Below are 7678 nucleotides of genomic sequence, written 5' to 3' on the forward strand. Positions count from 1 at the left end.
TTTATAATTAAATTTTTAGAGATACAAATGACTATTATTTTCTACATGTTTAGTGAAATTTAAAAAAGTTTAACTCCTCGAAAGTGGAATATGCATTTATTTTGGGATGGAGGAAGTATATGATAATCTATTAATACATTACCAAGTGAATGGGATTAGTAGGACTCATCTGTTACTTTACTAATGCATATACTTTGTTTTATTAATACAGGTATTCTATTAACTAACTATGAACGTCGTAACTACACTTATGGTATTTTAATAATTTATTGCCAAGTGACGTGATTAATAAGATCTAACTCATCTAATATTTTACTAACTAATTGTGAATGTCGATAATGCGGTATTTTTAATACATATATTTTGTTTCATTAATTTTTTTTGTTAACTAACTACGATCGTCAGTATTGGAGATATGATAATTTAGTAATGTATTACTATGTGACGTGAATAATAGGAGTCGTCCAATATTTCATACTAACTACCGTCAATTTATTTTGGGACAGAAGAAGTATATGATAATCTATTAATACATCACCAAGTGAATGGGATTAGTAGGACTCATCATATATTTTACTAATACATATATTTTGTTTCATTAATATATTTTTTTGTTAACTAACTTTCATCAGTATTGGAGATATGATATTTTAATAATGTATTACTATGTGACGTGAATAATAGGAGTCGTCCAATATTTCATTCTAACTACCGTCAATTTTTTTCTCTTAAAAAGTGATTTTTATCTATAATGGCAGAGGTTGGTAATTTTCTAGAAAACAGATCCAATAGTGATGGATGGATAGAGTCTTTGATTTGGTGGTTAGATGTTTTTGATTAATGTGAGAATTTCTAGCATTTATCTTTTTTTAGCGCATCTTGTGAGGATTAACGTGGAGGCTCCGTTGGGGCCTCTAATCAGTAATAGTAAGATTTCTGTTGTTTTCCTTAAGTTTTTTTTGAATTTTTTTTTTTGTCTCTTAAGCTTGCCTGATTGTTGTAACTTCCTTCCTTTAATAAATCTCCTGTACGGGTGCAAACCTTTCATTAAAAAAAACACGACGGTAATCCAGGTGCGGTGCCCTCCAACAGGTAGGGAACACGGACCGACCAAAACTCAACAAACATTTATCAAGACTTGAGAAACGCTTGTTATAACACTAAACAAAAAAATAGGAGCAAACACAACAGTCTCGTCTAGACATATAGAAGCAAGCGTGATGATCACTCATGGTCGCATTTGGGCTATCATGTCTCCAGTTCTTTGTGGCTAGGTGAATGTGATATTTCTGTATGCCCCCTTTGACCAGCTGGTACGGTACGGTATGGCACCTCAGTAGCTTGTTTTTTAATCTTGATGGAAGGTTTTGCTATTTATTTTCGCCGTGTATTCTACCAAAGTAAATTAGGAGGACATTAAACAAGCGTCTGTTGCTGTTTCGAGTTTCAAAGTTCGAACTGCACTTCTCTGTCGGTCTGCTAATTCGAAGGTGTTGTAGTAAGTTGAACTTATCATGATGGCTCAGATTTTCACCCCATTTTGAGCTCAAAGTTGATGCTCAATGCTGCTACGTTACTTATGAGGTCAGTTGTGTGCATGCGTTTGTATCCAACTTGTATTAGAGTCCAGGGATTAGGCAGTTGTTAGGGGGCAAGCAGGGCAACAGGGGAGTTGTCCCCTGTGTTAGGATACTCTGTTTTGGGGTTCCCCAGTTCGCTTCCCGACGGCGCCCGCACGATGATCGTCGGGGAAGCGCTGGCTGGCTACCACCACTCACTCCTATAGTCTTAGATACCAGGTCTCTATGAACTTCTTACACAAAATATATCAAATTATATCTATAATAATATTAAATTACTAGTCAGTACCACCTAAGAGCCCAGCATGTCATCATGGGTTATATCCAGAGGTTATATATGTAGTGAACAATTCCAAACAAATTATGGTTGTGTGTGTGCTGAAACATCGGTACGACCACCGATATTCACACTATAACCCCTGAAAATAAAAAATTGCGACAAGGATAAATAAATCATCAGAAACCAGCTTTACGGATCAAAAGGACCATGGTGTCTTGGCTAGATAGAAACTCAGATGACCAAATAATGAGCTTGGAGATCTCGATCTAGACGAACAGCATGGCAGAAGACTTTGTCGGCGTAGTACTACACTATAACATAATACACCTGAGATAAGACCTGTGCCAGAATTAGAGCCAATTTGCATGAGCTAAGGCTAGTTACTAGTTGGAGGTTAAAACTAGCCAAATTAGCTAGAGTTGGCTAGCTAGTTGGGTAATAACAAATTGAAGACTTGGCTAACAAATTAGTCCACCTATTAGCACTCTTGTTTGGATAGGCTAGAGCTAATTTTAGCTATTTTTTTGGCTACCTAACAATTTGCTCTTGGTATGAAATCAGCTTGTGAAGTAATTCACCCTTACATGATGTTAAGCTTCATCTATTGATATTGAAAGCTGTAGCTATTATATTATTACGCACCTGACGTTGTGCTGCAGCCGGTGAGGGGAGGAGACTTTGACTGACTTGAGAGGGATGCACTCATTTTTGTGATATGATGGTCTCGTGGTTGGTTTAAGGGAGGGCTTACACCGTTAAAGTTTCAACAAAAGACAACAATACCCCTGTCTTCTTCCTCTTTCCTCTCTGCGTACAGCATAACAAGCAAAATCTCTGTACACAAGCATCAGACTTCAGCAATATCCGACTCTTGTAACATCAGAAAAGTTGTTGGTGAAAGCCTGTCAAGGCTCGCTGGCATCAACCAGCTCCCTCCCATCCGTGTCGGCATGTGTGAGGCACTGAGGGCAACGAGCCCCAAGCCAGTTGCCTACCAGACTGGAGTTCTTGTTTATTGGGAGAGTTGCAAAATGAAACGTGAGCGGTATGCTGGTCTGAATTTGTTTTAGCTGGGCAATATGAACAGTACCTGAAGGCGTTAGGGCCTTCAGGGTAGGGGGAAGGTTTTCGTTCACCAACTGCAGGGTCATCGTTGTGAAATAGTACGAATTTTGAGAGCAAATCACAGGTTAGTCTTCAGAATGAGGGCGTATAAGCAGTTGTGTTGTGCCTTCTTCTGTCTTTAGTTTTTTTCTTTATTTTGTGGGTCAACCCTTTGAGCCTTGATTCTTTGTCCTTTTCGTCACATAAAAATAATTGTGACACCTTGACCTTGTCTAAGTTAGAAATCTATTAATTTGGACCTATGGACACATTATACCCGTTCTCTTTCTATTCTGGACAAGAAAATGAAGTCACATGGTTATTGCTTTTATGTTTCAATCAATGACTATTTCAAAATAATAATGCACATATGACACGTGCGTTTTGTAACAACAGTATGGAGGTATCACCCATCACAGATGAAAAAGTATCTCTCCCATCCCAGGGAAAATATTGGAGCTACTATCCTCTACAGAACTAGTATCTTTTTGTCAAGAACTTCCCATTGGTCTGACCATTCAAAAGCTGGCTGCTGGAGCCTCACTACCCTATAGCAAAAAAAAAAAAAATGTAATACGTAACTTATATTAATATAAGAACGTAACTGGGTAACCAACGGATATATAAACTAGCAATGATAAGAACAAGATAAATAACACGGTGATCTCACTTGCAAATTGATAGATTGGAAAACATTTACCTCATTTGAAATAAGCACAAAATGATAAATAGTTCATTTAAATATTTTTGCTAATATATAATTTAAATAGTTGATTCAAGAATCCACCACATTCTGCAGACCAATGACTATCGATATGTCAAATAATAGACTCCAATACATGATTGTCTCAAGGGTTAGAAAACAAATATGGTTTATGGCTCAAGACATCCCTTTAGACAACCCTGTTCGCTCGAGCTTATTCAGCATTATTTTTCAGCCATGAATCAGTGTTTTCCTCAAGGGTTAGCAATATTGTGAGAGAAAAAACTATTGATAGATTGGGAAAAATGATGTTATGAGTTTAACAACGTGTATCAGTACTTCTTATTATGTGTCCATAGGTAAGACATAATAAGGAGTAAAATGTGTACTTCCTCCGTCCCAGAAAAAGTGATGTTCCGTGATTTAAAATTTGTCCCAGAAAAAATTATGTTATGAGTTGTAGACATGTTGTTGGCCCACTAAATCCAGCACCAAATTACCAATTGAGACGCGCTTCCGTTTCTTACCTGCCTCGGATCTGTGCATGCTTGCATGCAGCACGTCTTAATTAGGAAGTACACCACGCGACATTCCTTCTTTTAAGGGAATCATGTGTGATATACTAAGGGTATTAGGGATATTTTTTTTCTCCACTAATCTGTCTGAAAAATCCCAGAACATCACTCTTTTTGGGACGGAGGAAGTACTAATCAATATCATGTCTTATTATGCGAAAACAAACAATATCATTTGATATGTACTAATCATACACTAACAATATCATTATGCAAAAGTATCTCTACACCCCTAAAAGGACTGAAACGTCATCGTCTACATGGTGATATCAAGTCTCGATCCTTGTTCATGTCACACCCCAAAATTTTTGATTTTGGGTTATGCATAGAAAACACTAAATAAAATAAATAATTTCAATGTTGATATAAAATTTCCCAAGTTTAGTTAAAGGTAGTGCAAATTTAGTTATAGAAAAAAATGAATTTTCAATCTTTTCCAAATAATTTGATGGGTTTTGCTTGATGTGATGTTTGCTTGTTGTGTGACTTGGTGTAATGAGTGAGTAAAATTTTCAAAATGCGTTTAGTATGTCGTTTATCTATCTTCGGCTCGTCTCTATCTTTTTCTATAATCAAATTCCTGTTTTCTCGATCCTAATCTTTTCGTTTGAAATTTTTTAAGATCCTGTTCATCTGCTCTAAATCAATCCTTTGAGTTTCTCATTCATTAATCTATCTCTCAAAACTTCTCGGGAATTTTTCTAGCTTTTCTAGAACTTGTTCCTACTTGTCTATGAGCATAATTTAATTTTTAGATGCTTCAAATTATCTTATCATGAGCTCTAAATACTTTATTTGAGTTCCTCGTGTTTTAAAATGTCTCTGAGAATTTTCCCTAAATTTTCAGAGCTTTCGGAGTATTTTTCGTGGCTTAAATAATAATTCTAGACTTTTATGGAATTATTTTATCCACGAAATTAATTAATTCTGAAAATAATAAATCTCTCTCTTTTTTCAACGCTCAAAGCCTATGTGTAATAATCCTAATAAATCCTAAAGGCCCATGTCTTTCTTTACTAATGGGCTTTAATGTTTATTTAGGCACATTAGTGCATGTGGATGGTGCAACGTCAGTTAGTACAATATCGCTAGTTGACGTACATGTGGGAAGTTTTTCTCTCTATATATATGTACCAACTCATTGGGCAAAGCACACCAAAACTATCGTAAGGGGGAGTCCCTAGTTTGGAATTCCTAAGGTAGTAAATTAGACTTTCTCCTCATTTCTCTTCTACGTCGTTTCCAACGTCTCGCCTGTGCCACCATCGGTCGGCCTCCCCCAGCCCCCTGCAGCCGAGCTCCCTCCCTCTTGTTCGTGTTGAAAGGTCACGTGAGATGGATGGAGGAAGAAGACGAGGTAGTTATAGAATTGACACTGATTCATAATGTCTCCGTTGTTTCTTCATTTTAATTCTGTTTTGTTTGGTTTAAGTTGTGTTAGATTCGTCTTGACATGATCTATAAGTTAGTAGCGACATTTACCGTATCACATGTTTTTCAATATGTAGTTAAATATTAAATTGATTAATGCGCAAGCAACTAGTTTCTAATTAAAAAGCAATGTAGGTGTTAAACTTCTATATTTCGTACATAAAAGTTAATATGATTAATTGTAAACTTAAATGTGTTTTAATTATACTTAGTTTAAACTCGTTTAGTGTTTTCACATGCACTTTTCTTTTTGTAAATTTAAAGTTGAATTGGATTAAATGATACATGCATGTTTATGAATCAAATATGATTAGTCTAACCTGACTTTTAGAATTTAAAATATATTTTATCTAATCTGAATTAATATGCTTCACATGGTTTTGCTCAATTAAAATAAATCAAGCATGTAGGCTTTTCTTTTTGTTGGTAATATAAAACTCCCGGTAGTATTTTCTTTAACCGTAGCTTTGTTCTAGTTGTTACTCATGACATTGTGTCTGTGCTGACCAACGCTACGTGTTAGCAGTGACGTTTAACATGTTTCATATGTCAGAATTTTATAAGTTAAATGTTAATTTGTTTAATGGTTATGCAACTAGGTTTATAATTAAAAGCCACTTAGGTGAATATATCGGTCTTTCATAAATCACTATCAATATGATTAATATGGACATTAATACCTTTTTAATTTATAACATGCTTAGTTCAACTTCAAAACATGATGCTTTTGTTTAATTTTTGTCACATGTTCTTTAATCTTTCCAGTTAAATGTTTAAATGACTTAAATGATATGAGATATTTTTATAAATAAAATATAATTAGCTTTAACTCGACTCTTGAAACTGAATATGTTCTTAGTAACCTGAGTTGATACTACTCACACAGTTTTTTATTAACATGAATCAAGCTCGTAGATGTTTCTTTTGTAATATATTGTTTTGTAGTCGTTTCTTCTTTATGATAGTTCCGTTACGTTTCTTGCATTCTCTCGACCGTAGTAACAAGCTCTCTTTAGTATGTTGTTGTCTCGTGTGGTGTACTGCTCTTAGTTGTCTCTATTTGTTTGCTTGTATATTGGTATGCTTGGTTGCTATGATCTGCGAGTAGAAGAGTTGTCCGTAAACACTGGAAGCTACAAAAGAGAAGACTGAAGAATTTCTATGAGCAGCTACCTTGAGTGGAAAGCAAGTGTAAAAGGCAAGTATAGCATGGGATCTTCCTTGTTGTCCTTACACCTTTAATCATTTAATTCATGATGCATGTGTCCACCTTAACTACCACTAAGGATTTCCTAGTACTTTGTTACCTTGTACCTTGATTCCTATGGGGTAGTATGATGCTAGCGCTCAATAGTAACACCCTAAAATTTGCCTCTTTTGAAAATAGAGTTAAAATGATCTATTTCTGAATTTTGTGCTCATGAAATATAGGAAAACAAAAAATTTCATTAAATTACAACTCATCTTAAGGTAGCAACATGGATGTGCATACATGTCGATGCATTTGATTTGTTTGGTTGAGTGGTTTTGATGTAAAATTCAAAATGGTTTGAATTGCTTTTGAAAAGGAATTAAAAATGGCTATGAAACAAAAGAAAAGAATGAAAAATAAAATTTGAAAATAAAAGAATTTAAAAAGTTATAAACTTTATTTTTGAAAGCCTACTAAAATTTTCCATTTTTATTTGAGTTGAAAAGTATATTCAAAACTCTATTTGAGTTTGATTTAACTTAGATTTGAAATTGGTTTCGAAAACAAAATAGAAAAAATGGAAATTGGGAAAATTCTTCTCCCTCTCTCTGGCCCGAAGGCCATCTTTTTCCCTTCTCCACCGTAGGCCTAGCTTCTCCTTCCGCGCTTCTGCGCAGGCCCTGTTTCACCTCCTACGTTTTCCCGCGTGGGCCGAGTCGGCCCAAACGCTTTTCCCCCGCGCAGCTCAGCATGCCAGCCCGCCTCTGTTTTGTCGCTCAGTAAGCAGGCCACGTAGGCGCGCTCCTCCATCTC

Source organism: Miscanthus floridulus, chromosome 10 (assembly GCF_019320115.1).
Source record: "Miscanthus floridulus cultivar M001 chromosome 10, ASM1932011v1, whole genome shotgun sequence".
NCBI lineage: Eukaryota > Viridiplantae > Streptophyta > Magnoliopsida > Poales > Poaceae > Miscanthus > Miscanthus floridulus.